The 17,179-nt window shown below is 45.5% G+C and overlaps 1 protein-coding gene across 5 annotated transcripts in view; it reads left to right on the top strand.

The window, feature by feature from the left end:
- Positions 1–1,765: 1,765 nt before the first annotated feature.
- HPCAL1 (hippocalcin like 1) overlaps positions 1,766–17,179 on the top strand; it is a 79,617-nt gene continuing 64,203 nt past the window's right edge. For 2 of the 5 annotated variants that reach the window (XM_038131279.1, XM_038131280.1), the window contains exon 1: positions 16,834–16,970. The gene's annotated coding sequence lies outside the window, so the exon portion shown is untranslated. Of the gene's footprint in view, positions 1,848–16,804; positions 17,024–17,179 lie in introns of those variants that run through there. The other 3 variants (XM_038131281.1, XM_038131278.1, XM_038131283.1) reach the window with 3 other exon arrangements.

Raw genomic sequence — 17,179 nt, 5'->3', positions numbered from 1 at the left:
CTTTGGATGGCCTCTCATTTAGGAAAATGAACGGGTATTTCAAGCAAGACTGAAAAGTTTCCCTCCAGGGCAATGCTTTTCTGGCAGAGACGGCCTAAACTGTCATTTTTGATCACCATATCAATACAAAGAAGTGTGTTGGGGTCTTACTTTTAAAAATGGGCAGATTTTAAAACCCTCAAATACTGGATTTAGCAGAAACACATAATATAACAATTTAATGTTAACAATATATTAATGTAACTTTAATGTTGAGGGCTGCCTCCCCTGCACTTGGACTGAGACTAAAACAGAGCAGTTCCTTGGCCCTGTCCTCTTCAGTCTCAGTCCTCAGGCTGGGACCAAGCTCAGGGTTTCCTTCCTGCAGAGTGAAGGGAGAAGTTGCCATGACCATAGTCCTAACAAGGACCTGGGCAATGTCTTGGTCCCTCTACGTGCAACAGAGCCGTACAAATATCGCGTGTAGCTCTGTGGACTTTTTCTTGCCTTGCAAAGCTCTGCATTAGAGAAACCAGCCTTGAGACATATTTTCAGTGAAGAAGTAATGAGCTCAACATACCCAGAGAACTTAGGATTCATCCCAAAGTAACACTTTCCTGAAGACAGTTTCCATGGGACGTTTTCTTTGAGTACTAATGATCTACTTAGGAAATATGATTCTACAACTTTACTCATGTTCTTCATCTAAGTAAAAGAACATAAATTACGTGCTTCAGAGTCTGAGTCAGGGTAACACCTGAGAAGGTTTGCAAACTGGTTCTCCTGCTGACTGCATCATATTTCTATAAATGCTGGTTTCAGTGCTGATACCATCAATGTAGGCCTAATGAAGCCTATGAGAGAAGGAAATAAATGAGAGAAGGAAATAAAAAGAGAAGGAAAAAAGCTTCAGTTTGGAGATGAAATTTACTTTTATTTTTTCTTCTAGTCTCATTGTTTTTGTATTGCTGATTTAATTCTGTGGTCACTTTTCAAGAACTCCTGCAGGGGATTTTGCCTCCTCCTCTTCCCTAGGAAGAAGGTTATGCAGGAATTTTCCAGCTGTGTTCAAGTACTGAGCAAATATGAAATTTAAAAATGAAAAATCTGTATTTTTAAAAGGTGAGAGCCAGACATCTTCGCACAGAGATGCAGGAAATGATAGATGAAGTTTGGAAGGTTGTTATGAACATGAGTGGTGCTGCTGCCTGATCTATTTGTTATGTACTTAATTTGTGGCTTAGCTTTAAATGAAGCTAAATGCCAGCTGTCAATCTAGCTCAGAAATGGTACAAAATCTGGGATTCTGGCAGCAGAACTCCTGTTGCTCAAGGCAACCTGCATTAATAGTCTAAGGTAGCCCATCTTGCTTTTCCTACAACACACAGCCAGCCATTTGGGTGATGTATGTGCTACTGTCTACTGTAAGTGTTGGTGATACTTCCCATGTAGAAAATTCCATCAGTGTGACAGATATGCACTGCCAACACATCAAAATGGAAAGCCTGCTGCAATTCAAATAGAAATATCCTGGGAGGTTCTCAGCTATGTTGAATTAAGGCAGGAAGAATAGATCAAATGTTTTTTTCTAAGCTCAGTTAACTCCATGAGAACAGGACACAGCTGTGAGTCCCTTCAAGGCAGTACACTTGTCTGCCAAGTTAGAAAGGCAATTATCCTTCATAAATCTGTCTTTTTAAATCCAAGCAGATCGATTGTCTCATCCATCCTTTGCCTATGCAAGCACCCAGAAAGGCTCTTTTAGCACCACCTACAACTAAGCACCCCTCTTTTCAGGAGAGCCACATCATGGAGGTGATGGAAGCCCTGGCAGCCCTGCATATTCCTTTACAATGGTGGATGTAAAGGTATGTTCATTTTGATCACATTTTTAGTGCTTTAACCAAGAAGTCTCTGTTCTGGTTTTAAACATCATCTTGGCTTTAGATATCTGACTTCTATGCAAAGAAATAGAATACTCCTAAAAATTTATTGTCTAGCTAATAGGCAGAAAAGTGTTGCAAGAAGATAGGGTGATTTCCTTATGTTCATGTCCTTTTATATCAGTGTAGAGCTTCCAGAGCTGCACTAAAATTGGCTCGTTTACAAGACAGTCATCTCCTAATAGCCCTATTTTGCCAAATCACCCAGGCTCTGAAAGTCAAAATGGCTTCTGTCCTTCCTGGTGACCTGTAATCATGGGTAGACATCCAGCAGATCCAGTGAAAGCAATCTGTTGTAAGCAAAGCCTATATAAAAATACATGCTCATTTTGATCTGAGTAATACACTGGTGATTTCACAGGGTTTTATTTCTTCTTTCAGATAGGGAGAATGCTTTTCAGTATTTGCAAAGTGCATTTTGAGATTGTTCTGACTACAGCCATTACTACTATGGTGTGTCTTCTCTCGCTGACATTTGGCCCTTAAACCCCAACAAATGCTATAAGAAAGTGAGAGGAGTTGGCATAAATTGTTCTCTCCAATGTTGCAGTGGCACAGCAATGAAAGAAAGGGTGTTAATTTTTCTTTTCTTGGAATTTTATTTTAAAGACCATATTGATATATGTATCTGTTCTGTTGTCATGAAACAAAGCAAGGAAATGAGTGCTTGGTGGCACAGGGTAGGACTGAGGCAGCCTGGAGACACACCCTAATCATTGCCAATGTAAATACAGTGGAAAAGTATGTTCTAGGTTTGAAAAAGTATGGGAAATTCTGCTGGCATGTAGGAAGTTTCTGATTTAACTCTGTTGGCATCATAGAACAGTCCTCCAGCTCTTAGTCCACCTCTGATCACAGTATGACCAACTTAAAAGTTAGGTGATATTGTCCACACCCTCATTCCACTGAATTTGAAACTCTAGGATGGAGAAAACATTGCTTCCCTGGATAACAAGTCCAGTGCTGGACTATGCACCCTCATGATGAAAATATCTTGCTTGATTCCCCTGCTTCATCTCTGACCTCTCTCCCTTGCCCTTTTGAGGTGTGTATCTGTGAAGAGCTGAAGCACCTTTTGAGAAGCTTTGTCCTTCCCTGTAACCCACCATGCTATTAAGCAGCAGGAGGTTCCTTGCCTCCAAAAAAGCAAATGAAGAAATTAGGCCTGAGCCAATATATTCATAATAGTTTCTGGGAGACTGAAAGGCCACGTGAATCTCAATTTGTGAATCATTTCTGCTGCAAAAGCAGAACAAATTCACAAAAGTGAACAGCTTGGCATTGGCACTTCCCAAACAGGAATTTGAGGGTGTTTTCTTTAATCTTGACTTTGAAGAGACTTAGAGATTGAAAAGGAATGATGGAAAAAGAAGGGTTAAACAACCTGGAAGCTGAACAGCAGAAACACTGCTCTTATTTTGACCCATCTGTAATTTGTTGTTTATATTTCAGCTCCACACAAATGGAGAGAAAAGCAATGAGCATTACTTTCTCTGCTCCAGAGGAGACCAGAGCAAAGCCTGCTGGTGACTTCATGGGGGCTTTGCTCCAAAAGTGGTGAGGTGTCACTGGGCTTAGACAAGAGGGCTTCCACTTTCTCCCAGCATCTCCACTGCGGTGTTGAACTACATTTTTAAACCGTGAAAATGTGCAAAACTACAGCTGTGAATCCTCTGATAAATCACAGAAAAACAGGGCTAGAAAGAGTCACAAGGGCTCATTTAATTTTTTCTCCAGCCTCAAGGCAGGTTGTACCACTTTATCATTTCTAACCACCCCATCTGACCTGTATGTAGGATGATGGAAATTTCAGTCTCCCTAACTGCTGTCCTTACCTGCAGGATTTTTTTTCCCATGCATGCTCTGAATTATTGCTTGCTTTAATTCAAGCTCATTGCTCCTGCTTATGGTAGATATCCATTTATGAAAACTTTTTATGTAGATAGAGGATTATGTTTCCCTTCAGGTTTCACATATTTAGGCTAAACTCCTATTCAGTCAGCCTCTGCTCCTGGATGTTTTCTGCCCCTGCTTGGCAGCTGGGCTCTCTGCAAGCTCCACTCCTCAGGACACAGCACATCACTCTGTCTGGTGTGGAAGGGTAATTTCCCATTGTATGGGCTCTTCTCCTACTATATCCGCCCTACAACATCTATGTTTTGAATTGTCATTCAGCCCTTTTCCTGCCCACAGCTCCCACCTGCTTTACTTTATCCATAAGCTTACAGGCACACTTTCCATTTCTCCATCATCTGAACCCTCAGCAGATGCTCTTCCCTTTAATTGACCCTAATGTTTTCAGACACAAGGGGAAAATATGTGATGTTTTACCTGCCACCCACTTCAGAGCCCTGAAAAGCTGAGTTTCAGAGAAATGGATTTTGTTCCCTTTGGAGCAGGAGCCCCACAGCAGAGCTGAATGCATTTTTGGCTGATGCAGTTACTCTTGCTTCCTCTCTCCATTTGCTTCATGTCGTGTCCAATAGCTCCTGCACTTGCAAATGAAGGAGAGGATATCTGCTTATAGTATCTACCACTCTTGTGCACACTGAATGGCAATGGCACATAGGAGAGCCTTTTGCTTTGGAAGACACCAACGCTCTTGGTAAATGAAGTCTCTGGAAAATCATAGTTCACCACTATGGAAAGAGCCCTTGTTTGATAATGTGCTATGGCAGTGCCCAGTAACTTTGGACTGGTAATGAATAATGCCATAACAGGGAGCTTGTGGAAACAGGACCTGACACAGGACAGACCCCTCTGCCAATTCACATGTGTCCTCAGTCAGGAGGTATGACTAGAAGTGCCTGGTCCTGTGCCAAACAAGACACTGGACAATAAAACAGCTCCTCTGAAGTAGTGATAATCTCCTTGTTGGTCTGTGAGCAGCCTGCCACTTCTGGCTTGCATAAAACTGAATTCTCAGGTGATCTGCTGCTGTTACTAAGAAAAAGCAATAAATTCCTGCCTCTCTGTGGGTATGCTCTTTTACCAGAAAAAACAAGTAAAGGCAGAGCTGGTCTGGGGAATCCTTTGCAGAGTCTTGTGGAGCTCTCCGAGATGCTGAGGGCTCTGGGGTTGCACGTCTGCCATTAACCAGTCATTCAACACTGGCTCCTCCAGCACTCAATTAAAACATGCCCAGTGCACAGCCTGGCTGCGTTTGTTAGCACATAAACTATAAAAATCCCACATCTCCCTTCCTGAGAGGGGTGAGTTAAATGGGCAGTCCCAAAGATTCAACATCTAACTGGGCACAGAAATGACTGGCTTTAAACTTAGGGAAATGAAAGAAAACTTCTGTGTTTGCTTGCTGATGACTCAGGGCTCAGGGTTAATGTCTTCAAACTTGCCATGAAGACTATGGACTGGTAATATAACTGGTTAGGAAATTGAAGTTCTGTGTCTGCAAGGAACACATTAATTCCAGCATCTGGGACTTTGAAAAAAGCCTACATGTGATGTGATCTGCAAAAAGCCTGGGATTTTATGACATAGGGGCAACACAGTGGACATGGCAGTGGAAGCAATGTAGAAGGGAAACAGGTTAAACTAGCATGTTAACAAAATATTTCAGAAAATATCACTCCCTGTTTACACCTGGGGCATGAATGCTAACCTGAAACAATTGTGCTCCTTTTTTTTATGCTTTCCCTACCAAGCAGTGTTACTTTAGATTTCTTCTCACTTTATCAAGTTATCTGGTAGGGGCTGCTTTCTCTCCCTGGGCTGAATCCACCCCAGGAGGAGCTGTCTGTAAGACTATGCTATTCTGCCAAGTCTGAATTTGATCCACTATGCTCAGTTGTCCTACTAATGCATCTGTCTTGGGTCCAAGTGCTCTCCTGGTTTGAACTATAATTATCCTAAAACTAGATTTTTCTAAATTTCATTCCCTTGTAGCTTTTTATAGTTCTGTGAATTAATTATTCAGAGCTGTAGAAGTTCTCAGCAGTGCTTTTCCATAGCTTTTATGGACATGGATGCATTTCACTCATGTAGAGCAGAGAACTTCAGATGGGGACAAGGGAAAGATTTTGTCCAAATGTTAAACACGCTGAGTTCAGCACGTTCTCCTCTGACACCATCTTCTTGAGTCTTTTGAGGCATAGATAATCTCTGAGGCTGAAAGTGTCTGTAATCCCTCCCTGGCTTTTTTAGGCTTTAAAGTCTCCCTTTTCCTGTTATATGTTGATGCCACCTGTAGCACTGTGGGGCTGCTGTGAGCATGAGGACCAGTGTGGCTGCAGAGCTGAGCACTGCCAAAAATACCTCCACACTTTGGCTGGGATGGTGTGAAGTGCAGCTGGGGTGCAGTGGAGACTGGAGGATGCAGGTTTCTAGCCTGGAACCAGAAGCTGAGGAGAAGTCAGCAATCTCATTTTGCTGCTGAGAGTGGATTTGTGTTTGGCTGGGTTCTTGGGGACATGTGATACGGGTCTCTGGGATGCAGGCTGGGGAAGATGTGTCCAAATAAAGCATAAAGATTTGTTTGAATTTCACTTGAGCAGGAAGTTAGTAGGAATATTTGAAGGTTGTGGAGGCATCAAATCCCAGACCTAGTGAGCTGCTACTGGCACAGCTCCTCTGGCTCGCTCAGCTAGGCCTGAGCAGTCCCCAAAGCAGGTGTGTGGGGAGATGTGCCCACGTGGAGGTGCTGCTCCTGCCCTCCACAGGCTCACCCCAACTTCCCAGGGAGCTACAGCCCCTTCTTTCACTGGACCCTTTCCCCTGGGAAGGCCACTCAAACACTGGGGGTTTCCATCGCCCAGAGCAGTGAAGGGAATGGTCTGTGCTGCACTGCCAGGCTCTGAGCTGGACCCTGGTTTCGCTGCGTTTGGCTCTGCAGAGGCAGCACAGCAGCACCAGCAAATGAGATTGAGCCTCTTCTGTCTCCCACATCCTCCTCTGGGTAAATGCAGAGTGTGTACTTTAATTAGTGATGATACATGAGGGAGACAGGAGATGAAGCAACATTCAAATTAAGTATCTGCAGAGCTGGTAGGAAGGTAAATATGAGCTCTCAGACTTAGGGATTTTCTTTAGTCCCTTCTTTTGCCACAACAGTTTGAGTTTTAATTCAAAAAGTAAACAAATCGTTGTTGCAACATTTTTTTCCACCAAAACACACCTTTGAGGTCCACCTTCACAGGGCTCTGAGCTTTAGGGCACTGCAAAGGCCAGGGTGGATTGGTGGGGCTCCCACTGCAGCTGGGGGCCAGGCCATTCCCAGGCACAGCATTCCATCAGGCAAAGGGCTGCTGCTTCCATGCTGCAAACCCACAGTGAGGGTGGTGGACTGACACCTGCACCACACCAACCCTCCTGCAGCAGATCACCCTTTGACAGAGGCAGACCACAGCGGGTTTGGAGTTTTTTCTCAGGAGCAGAGGGTTCAGTGACCTGCTAACTAGCCTGACTCCTCTCTCCCATCCCTTTGCTCCATCAGGGGAGCTGTGAGGACACCTCTGCTCCCACCTCTGCATGTATTTCTGCTCCCATGATCAGAAATCCCTGCTCACAGCTGCACACTTTGTACCACTGCTCATCCTGGGACATCTGAACAGCTCCTACTTCACACTGAGCATCCTCTTTCCTGCTGTCATGGACGGGCCTTCAGACTGAAAGTGGGTGGGATGATGAACACAAATATTACACAGGTGACAGAAGGATAAATGAAGGCTTACTGAAGGATAAATTAACCTTGCATTAATTTTTTTTGGTAAGTGCTAAACTTCCTCTGTGTCTTATATGACAAATTTTTGTTTGCTTTTGTAAGTAATACAGTAGTTAATTTTTGGACAAAGCATGTTTCATAGCAAAATACATTTTTTAAAGCATTTTGGACTGATAAACAGCAAGTATTCACACCCCCTTTGCTATGATTTCACTTTAATAATGATTTTGGTGTTTCAGTATGAGTCAGGCAACAACAGAGGAATTGCTGAAGAAATTTTGCTAAAAACCTATCTGAAAAAACAGTTATGAGTCAGAGGAAACACAACTGAATTTTACTGGCTCAGGACTGGCTTGGTTGGATCTGTAATTTCAGAAACCAAATTCCACATCTGGAGTTGTCTACAGTTTAGCTATTAATAGGATGTCTGTGTTTTTACTACAATGCCATGACTGGGAGATGGGACCTGCCCTGAGGAAGGGGTGACTGCCACTGATGCCAGGCACAGAGAACCCCACTACAGCAGGAGAGTTCCTGCAGGGATGACTCAAAACAAGCAGCCTTGTTCCCAATGGAAAAAGGCATTGTCAGTGTGAAAGAAAAACATAATTAGCAGAGGCCAGAAAAAGAAGACACAGGAAGACCCCAGAAACTCCAGAGTCCCTACTTTTGCTTTCTGCCCCTGCCAGTAATTAGTTTACCTATCTTTTTGTTACCAAAAATTAAATTTTATGTGCCACCAAAGGCTGGTTGTTTCTGACAGGATACCAAAGAAAAGCAGCAGTTGTGTCATTTTTGGGAGCTCATGTGTGGAGGGGCAGAAACGTGTTCTTTGCCTAGTTGAAGCCAAACTGTGTATTAATTAATCAGTGCTGAAACTCTTACAGGAAAGGTGACCCAGTCCAACACTTTTAGGAATACATCTAGTTTAGGAACTTATTGGATTCTCTTAATTATTTCTCAGTTTCTGTCAGCATAAAGGCATGCCCTTAAAACCTCTGTCAGAATGAATTTTGCTCAGATACCACCAGCATGGAGTAAATAACTGAATTTCTCTTACTTGCCTGGATGTAATTTGATATGAAACACCTGGTATAATGATAATATTAAAAAATCTGGTGGTATTTGCATGGCATTCAGGGCTCAGAGGAGCTGCTGTGCCTCCAATAAGCTGTGCCTTTGAATGCTGTCAGGAGGATCAGCTGAGCATGGCTGTACCTTGCCAGAACACCAGTGGGATGCTGATAATAACACATTGTCCAGGATCCTGCTAGTGGGCTCTTTTATTGGATTATTGTCTGTTTGGAGAGGGGAAAATATCCTCTGCTTGAAGCAGATTGCCTCATGGTTTGTGTTATGAAAAAAGGTGATCAAACATCCATGGAAACTGTGAGCCTTTTTAGTTGCAAAGTTGCTGCCTCTCTCTCTGTTGGTTTTATTTTAAAAGTGCATGTTTTGGTAGTGCTGTGGCAAAGGTAGTGCAGGATGCTTGGCAAGGCTGGAAAGCAGCCTGCCCTGGGGACAAGCCCTGCCATTCCAGCAGGAGTCCCCTGCCCTTGGCTGTCATATCAGTGTGGGTGAGCAGCCCCAGCTGGGGGATCTGCTCCCCTGTGCCTGCCCCAGCCTGGCCCTGCAGCTTTGTGGGGTCACCTGTTGGGCGCTCCCGTTCATGGGAAACACCCAGGAATTTTTCAGGCCAGTGAGTGAACATGGCTGTCTGCACGCTTGGTTAAGGGTGTTTTTCACTACTTGAAGTCAAAGCTTGAGGCAGGAGAATGGGGACACGCCTGCAGGAGCATGGAGGATCTGGTGATTATCCAAATGCGTGATCAATAGCCCTGTTTACTTACTAGTGTGCATTTGTCAAATGTCCAACAGTGTGATTACCCTATTTCAGTATTTTCCTCAGGCGTAAAGCAACCTTTCCAAAATTACTAACATTTTTCTCATTGAAAATATTGTTAATTAATACTTTTAGTGTCCTCCCCTGTGATTTGCCTTCTCTTAATTACCAACAGGAGCAATGCAAGAGTGCTCCACTGCCAGTGCCAAAATTAAACTGACTTTCTCCAAATTGCACTGACTGATCCACATGGCTGTGCCTTCAGGTACTAAGCAGGAGATCTCAATCCCATGGGAAGTGCTACTTTATGAGGCACTGTTTTCACAGAACCACAGATTTATTTGGGTTGGAAAGGACCTTTAAAAGTCATCTAGTAAAACCTCCTGAAAGAAGCAGGGACATCTTCAACTAGATCAGGTTGCTCAGAGTCCCATTCAACCTGCCCTTAAAAGTTTACAGGGATGGGGCACCCACCACATCTCTGGTGGATGTGCCAGTGTCTCACCATCCTCATTGTAAAACATTTTTCCTTCTATCTAGTCTGAACATGCCCTCTTTTAGTTTAAACCCATTATCCCAAGTCCTGCTGCAACAGGCCCTGATAAAAAGTCTGTCCCCATCTTTCTATAAGCCCACCTTAAGTGTAGGAATTAATTTCAATAATAAGTATTTCAGGATGGTTTCACACAGATGGGAGCAGCATGAGGACATGGATGTCCCAGCAGTAAGGTTTGAGCCCTGGATGAGAAGTGCAAACATGGTGCAAAGTCCCTTAACCCCAGGGTGCTGGGGAAGCAGCATCCTGATGCTGGTGGAATGCCCTGGCTTTTGCAGGGCTCTGGAAGGTGTCCCAGAGCACACAACCTGGAAGAGCACTACAGTACCATCTTGTTGGCTCCAGCATCCCAGGAAGCACTGTCAGATTTCTTTATCTTTCTCTTTTGTTCAGCCATATGAAAGAAAGTGGTCTCAGCAAAACTGAAAGTTGCTGTGGGGAAACACCAGGCTTAGAATATTATTTTTCATTGACCTGATTGAACAAAAATACCTGGCTTTACAAAAGCTTTGCAAGGCAAAAATTAATTTTCATTTAGACACACCAGTGTTTTTTTCATACTTATTTTCTGACTTTTGCATTCTCCTGTTGTGTTTCAGAATAGAAACAAGTAACAGTATTGGTACTTTCTGCTGCTGTGAAACACTTGAGTCTTCTCACTCTATTCCCCCTTTCTCAGCATAAATTTGCCATGTTCAATGACAAAACCAGAGTTCACTCTGTTACATCTCACAGAAACGAGTTTTTCAATGGCTACTTCTCTCTGTGGGAACTCATCCATTTCAAGGGCTCTCTGTTATTTTCTGCTCAGGCAAATTAGACATGTCATTTTGTGTTTAGAAATTGCTGCTGCTGCCAGCACGAGGAAATAGCCTGGGTGGGAATGCCAAGCCCAGGTGGGAATGCCAGGGTATCACGGGCAGACACCCAAGGCCCTGTGGCTCTGCCCTGATGGTGGATATGCTTGTGCAGAGACCCTGTGGGACAGCAGGGTTGCTGGTAGGTGCAACTGGAAATAATCGTGACAGGCTATGGAGTGTAGGAAATTCCAATTTTTTTGCTCATAGATATGGATAAAATGCTCCTGGCCCCAAATTTTGTTTGATGATGAATCCCAGCAAATATTGTAGCAAACCCCAGAGTGAAAGTCTCTAGCAAAGCACCATAGTGAGAAATGGTGCTTTTACATTTTCCTTATTTAGCAAAGTCTTTCTCTTTTTGCGTAAGAAACTTTAATATTAAAATCTTGTCTAAAACACCTAACTTTAGTGTCTGACATAGCAACTGCAGCCTGGGAGGCAAAATCAGGTCCTTTTTAGGTTTCCATATAATAAATGGGTAGACAACAGTAAATTAATGAAAACGTGTCAGTTTAATTCATAAATTCTTCACCTCTGTCAAGCCTAATTTTTTTTAATATCTCCACCCTCAGTCTTTCTATTATGGGAGAGAAAAACCACGCAGCCAATTTTCCTTTATGTTGGTTTAATTGTTGCTCTTTTTGACTTTGAAAAGGATACCAAGTGTTCTCATGTATGTAAATGTGCCTGATGGCTTTGGCTGTTCAAATACTGAGGCCCCCCCATAGGCACTGGGGTATCCCTGGGGCAACCTTAATACAAATGTAGGTAGAAAGTGCATTTTTGTATTTGTCCAGCTGTGCAGGCTCACATCTGCTGTTCTCAGGCTTGCTGCCAATCATTGCAGCTCTTTCCATTTCTTTTTCCTCAAAGGGGAAGAAAGCACCCAAGACAATCCTGCTAAGGGAAAGAAGAGCAATCATGCAAAGGTGGACTATTGACACTATTTTTCTTACTTTCTTTTTTCATCTATCTGATGTTACTGGCATAGTGGTAGGCATAGTAAGTAGGTTGGAGATGAAAAAGCATGCAAAAATTAAATTAAATATTGTGTTGTAGCTACATTCTCTGAACACTCATTTTCCCTTGCTTTATGTTATATTAGTCAAACTAGACAAAGAGCCTTCGGAGGTAGCTAGCAGATTTCCTTCTCCTGCTTCTCCCCCTCCTACAAGGTCATCTAAAATAGGCCAGGGAAGTACACTAGAAAATACTGCAGGGAACAATCTTGCTTTGGCAGAAAAATGCTTTGTAAAAGTCTACCTGCTCTTTTTCACTTCCACTTTTTGTGATCCATATGACTGGCAAAACCCCTTGGCATATTTGCCAAGGAAGTACATTAAATACTAGGTCTGCCCGTTTGGGTGATGCTGCTTGCCTGTACAGAAGATAAGAACCATGGATGCAGCTGGCATTTCCCAAGTTATGTTTGCTTGGTTAGTCTGACTTGGAAATGCAAAGGAGCACAAAGAGGGGTTGAAACTCTTAAACAGAGACGGGGGCAAAGGTTCAAGCCCCAGCATCTGGTAACAAAAATAAGAGGTTTTATAGATGAGTATCCATTGGTTTATCACTGTAATTCAGTATCTATCAAAGAAAATAATGTTCTGATAAACATTTTTTCCTCTCATTTCCCCAAGCACCTGCCAACCAGCTTGGTTTTATCACAGGTAAATAACACAGGCTCATGTCTCCATTACCATTCTCATTTGAATTTCTTTAAAGTGATCCCTCATTAAGGGATTTCCAAAAACAAGATTAAAAGAGGATTTAAAAAAAAATACATTGTCTTTTGAAACGCTGCTTTCTTCTTCATCAAACATACATTGTGAGGAAGCTCAGTGATGGAGGGGTTCTTAGGGCTGCTCCTCCAACCTCTCCTGCAAGGTTGTTCTGCAAATGGCCCAGCCAGGCAGGGGCTCCTTCCCAGGCAAAGCTGCTGGCCAGAAGCTTCCCTTGGGGAAGTGCCATGTGCTTCCAGCACCACAGTGTGGGGATGACCAGGACAACCATGTCCCAGCTCAAAGTCAGAAGACCTGCTTTTGGCTGTCACTGTTTGCAGAGGAGGCAAGTCCTGGCTCTTCTGGGAGAGGCAGATCAGAGCCAGACTGACCCACAGCAATCTCCCCTGCCAGATGCCTGGCCATGTCTGGAGCAATTTGTCACCTTCAAGGACACCACCAGCACTTTCCATCCCAACAATCATGACAGATATCAGAAGACCAGTGGGAAAAGAGGACCTCAATCCTTAATCCTTGCCAGCATTTTCTCTTTTGCTTTTTGGTGCTGGGCTGGCCAGGTCAAGTCGATAAACTGCTCAAAAAAGGTAAATACCACTTTAATCTCTTCCTCCAGTTAATCATGGCAAACCACAGGAAGGCAGATAGTAATTCAAGATTAGCAATAGCCTTATGAAGCTCACATTATTACTGAAGAAATTTAAAAAGCCACACACCTCAGATACTTTAGTTTTCATCTAATCCTTTGATAATTAAACCCCAGACAGCAAAAAAAAAAATCACATATTGTCTTCAAATTCCGCATAGTTGGAATGATGAATCAATGAAAATGCAAATGAATCAAATTTAATCCCTCTTTGTTTCTCACTCCTGACTGTGGAAACAGAATGAAAAGCAGAAAGAAAAATCAAACAAAAGGTGAGATGCCAGAGCAGTTGTTGATTTAAGTTTGTGAAAGTCCATGCTGGGTCATTGTGGGATTATTACAGACAGGCTTAACAAACATATCCCATCAAAAGAAGAACTTTGAATAAGCCAAATATACCCAGTGGGACCAATTTTGCAAATGTTTTCACAGAATCAGAGAATCATTTAGGTTGGAAAAGATGTCTAAGATCATCAGGTCCAACAGTTAACCTAACAGTGCCAAGTCCACCACTAAACCATCTCCCTAGGTGCTACATCTACGCATCTTTTCAATACCTCCAGGAATGATGACTATACCACTCCACCCAGGGCAGCCCATTCCAATGCTTGACAATGCTTCCTAAAAATAAATTTTTCCTAACATCCAATCTAAACTTTCCCTAGCACCTCCCCTTTAGGTTGTTTCCTCTTACTCTACCACTTATTATCCTAGAGAAGATAGCGACATCCACCTAGCTATAACCTCCTTTCAGGTAATTGCAGGAGGTGATAAGGTCCCCCATGAACCTCCTTTTCTCCAGGCTAAACACCCCAGCTCCCTCAGCTGCTCCTCATAAGACATGTTTTCTAGATCCTTCACCAGCTCCATTGCTCTTCTGGGAGGGGAGAAGCAGCCCTCACATTGTAGGAATGGATCTGCAGCTCTTTTCGTCTCAGATCGTTTGTGAGCTGTTGTTAGCTTTCTATAGCCATTTTTCTTAATTTCCCCAGGGATTTCTGTAACTCAGGAATTGATCTTTAGCAAGCATTAAGACTCTAAATCATCTGTCATCTTGGTGGTATTTCTCTGATTGGCTGTCTTTCTGGATTGAACCATCTTGGATGCTGGAAAGCTGCGATTCTCGAAGAAAGAAGTTGGGCATAAATGGTAGCAACATCTCATTTGGATCTTGATGTGTGTTCCCCAATAGCTGTTGAATACAGAATTATTTTCAGCATTTATGCAATTTCTTGTGGGATAACACACATAACATTAGAGGGTCTGAAGAGAGCAGCAGCCACAGGCATTTCTTAAGTAAGTACCCACTGACTGTGGAATGTCCCTGAGCCTCCCAGCGCTGGCAGTTCCTGACAGACACATTCAGAGCTGTGCTGGGCAGGGTGCAGAGCAGCGCAGAGACCCATCTGAGGATCACCCCATACAGAACACAGTACTCACAGCTGCCAATCCCCCCTGAACCTGGGCAGCCTGGAGAAGAGCCACTGCAGCCCCAGAAACGGCTGCAGGTCTCATCTCAAAACCCGTCCACCACAGCTCACGGGGCAGTGCCACACAGAGGGGAACCCGCTGCGGGTGACAACCACGTCAATAACGAAAGTGGGCTTGAGCACCATAAACTGTTTTCTCTCGCCAGGCGTGAGCCCTGAGGGCTGTAAATCTTGGAAGAGGCCTCAAGTAGGTACTTGCTCCGTTGCCACCTATTCCTGGGCGGAGTGGTGTCGTCACCTGTGCCACCGCCCTCGCTGGCAGAGCAGCCGGAGAGGCACGGCGGGAGCCACAGCCCCATCCTTGAGTCCGGCCGCGCTTACGTCGGCAATGCTGGCACAGGGAAGGCTTTGCTGGGAAATCAAGGGGATTACTCACATATCTCCTGCGAGGAGAATCCAGCTTCAAGCAGGTGAAGTTGGCAGCGCTGGTGGTGAAATAGAGTTTCCCATTATATGTTCCTGGTTGAGTTGCTTCTAGTTTAAACTGTTCAGGTGCTTTAGTTTCCAAGTTTGTTCTTTTGCTTGGCTGACATTTTTATTATTTTCTTTTCAAACTGGCAGGATGGTTCAAGTTTTTTTTAAGGGCCTTGGAGAAAATGGTTATTGTTAAGTAACATTTTAATCTCTGTAACATTTTCTTCTCTTTGCATCTATGTATCCAGTTTCAAGGTATTCCAGCTTTGGAGTACATGTTTTCGGTTTGGTTTCTTTGTGTGTTTTTGGTCGGTTGGTTTGTTTTGTTTTGTTTTTTATTTATTTATTTTTCCCTGTCCTATGAAAATCTGTAGGACTTAATGCAAAGATAAGCTTTGAAAAACTGCTTTGATAGTTTTGATTTTTTTCTGTTTGTTTCCCCCCCTGTTTTGTCGCTTAGATCTTTTAGTATCTTTTTCCCTTTGTGGCCTTGATTTCAGCTCTATTCAATTCTTATCTCAAGACAGCACTGAAGCTGCTCGTTGAGAATCCTATAAGGGGAGGTAGAGTGAAAGCTACCGATAAGGCACAGTGACAACTACATTAAATTCTCCATATATTTTTGACTTGAAAATGTGCTGGGCAGGAGCTGGGAGCGGGCAGGTGGGGAGGAATATCCTAGCAGGAAGATTCACTTTGTGCTACACGCCGTATTTCTGAGCAATGCTTCCAATCACCTCCCTCAGGAAACAGATTAGCGTCAATCTCTAAATCCCCTCCATTTTGTGATGGGGTACGGGGAGAGGCTCTGCAAGTTCATGCCTTGCACAGAACAGAGAGCGAAGGGCGTGCGCCTGTCTCCGGCGAGAGGGACGGCACCCGTCCAGACTCAGCCGACGGCACCGAGTTCAACTGTGCCGCTCTCCACCCTGCTGGGGGCCATTGCCGACACGGGATGGGGGCACTGCGGTGGCAGGGGGCTTGTCCCGTTGCTCTGTTCAGAGGGAAGCGTGGGGTCCATGTGCTGGGAAGCGGCTGCGCTCGCCTCCACCAGCCACTCCAAGCGGCTACTGCTGCCGCCGTCCTCCCTCCGTCCCCGCGCACCCAGCACTGGACACCTTGAGACGCGCAGGGCCTGGGGCGAGCTGGGGCCGCGGGAGAGCTCCCTGTCTTATTCGTTTTGGGGGTAAAAACCACCCCAAAAATAAAAAAAAAAGGGAAAAAAAGGGGAGGGGGTGGTGAAACCCTCCAATATCAAAAATCAGAACTTTTCCCGCCCCGTTCCTCGTGCCCGCGGTGCCGGTGGCGCCGGCAGCGAGCGCCAGCGGGGCGGGCGCGGCTCCCCGCGGGCGCGCAGCCCCGCGCAGCCAGCTCTCCGCGCTGTGCCCCCGGCCCCGCACTTCCTGCCCGCGGCGGCGGCCCTGGCGGGGCCGGCCAGGGCGATACCAAGTGTCCGGCGAGGCGGGAGCGGCGGCGGCGGGAGCGGCCCCTGCGCGGGGCTCGGCGCTGCGCACGCCGCGGGGCGGCCGCGGAGCGGCGGTACGGTGCGCTCCGCCCCCCGGCGCGCCCGCTGCCCCGCCGGGGAAGTTGCGCTCTGTCCCTCGCTCTCCCTGGTCCCTCGGCGACGGCTCCTTCCTCCCCCTCCCTCCCTCCAATGCGCCTCCCGCTCATTTCCTCTTTTCCTCCCCGATCGCCGCCGCTCCGCAGGCGCGCGGCTCGCCCGGGCGCCGCCGCGGAGTTGTAGCTCCCAGGAAGCCGCCGCGCCCCCGCGCAGCCGCCGCCGCTGCTTCCAGGCCGCCCCGGGACCCCGCTCCGCCAGCCGGGTAAGAAGCCGGGGCTGCTCCGCCGCTGCCCGCGGAGCGGCGCGGAAACTTCGGTAGGGCTGCGGGAGGTCTGCGCGCTCTCTCCTGCCGCGGGGACTGTCGGCGAGCGAAGCTGGAGGGAAGGGGGAGATTCCTGGCTTTCGGCGCGGGTATTTTCGGGGAGAGAGGGCTCAAAACGTCCTGTCTGGATTGTGGGCGCGGGGCGCTCC

This window comes from Motacilla alba, chromosome 3 (genome assembly GCF_015832195.1).
Source record: "Motacilla alba alba isolate MOTALB_02 chromosome 3, Motacilla_alba_V1.0_pri, whole genome shotgun sequence".
NCBI lineage: Eukaryota > Metazoa > Chordata > Aves > Passeriformes > Motacillidae > Motacilla > Motacilla alba.
The sequence above is the reverse complement of the archived record's forward strand: the minus strand, read 5'-3'. Positions and strand labels throughout refer to the sequence as shown.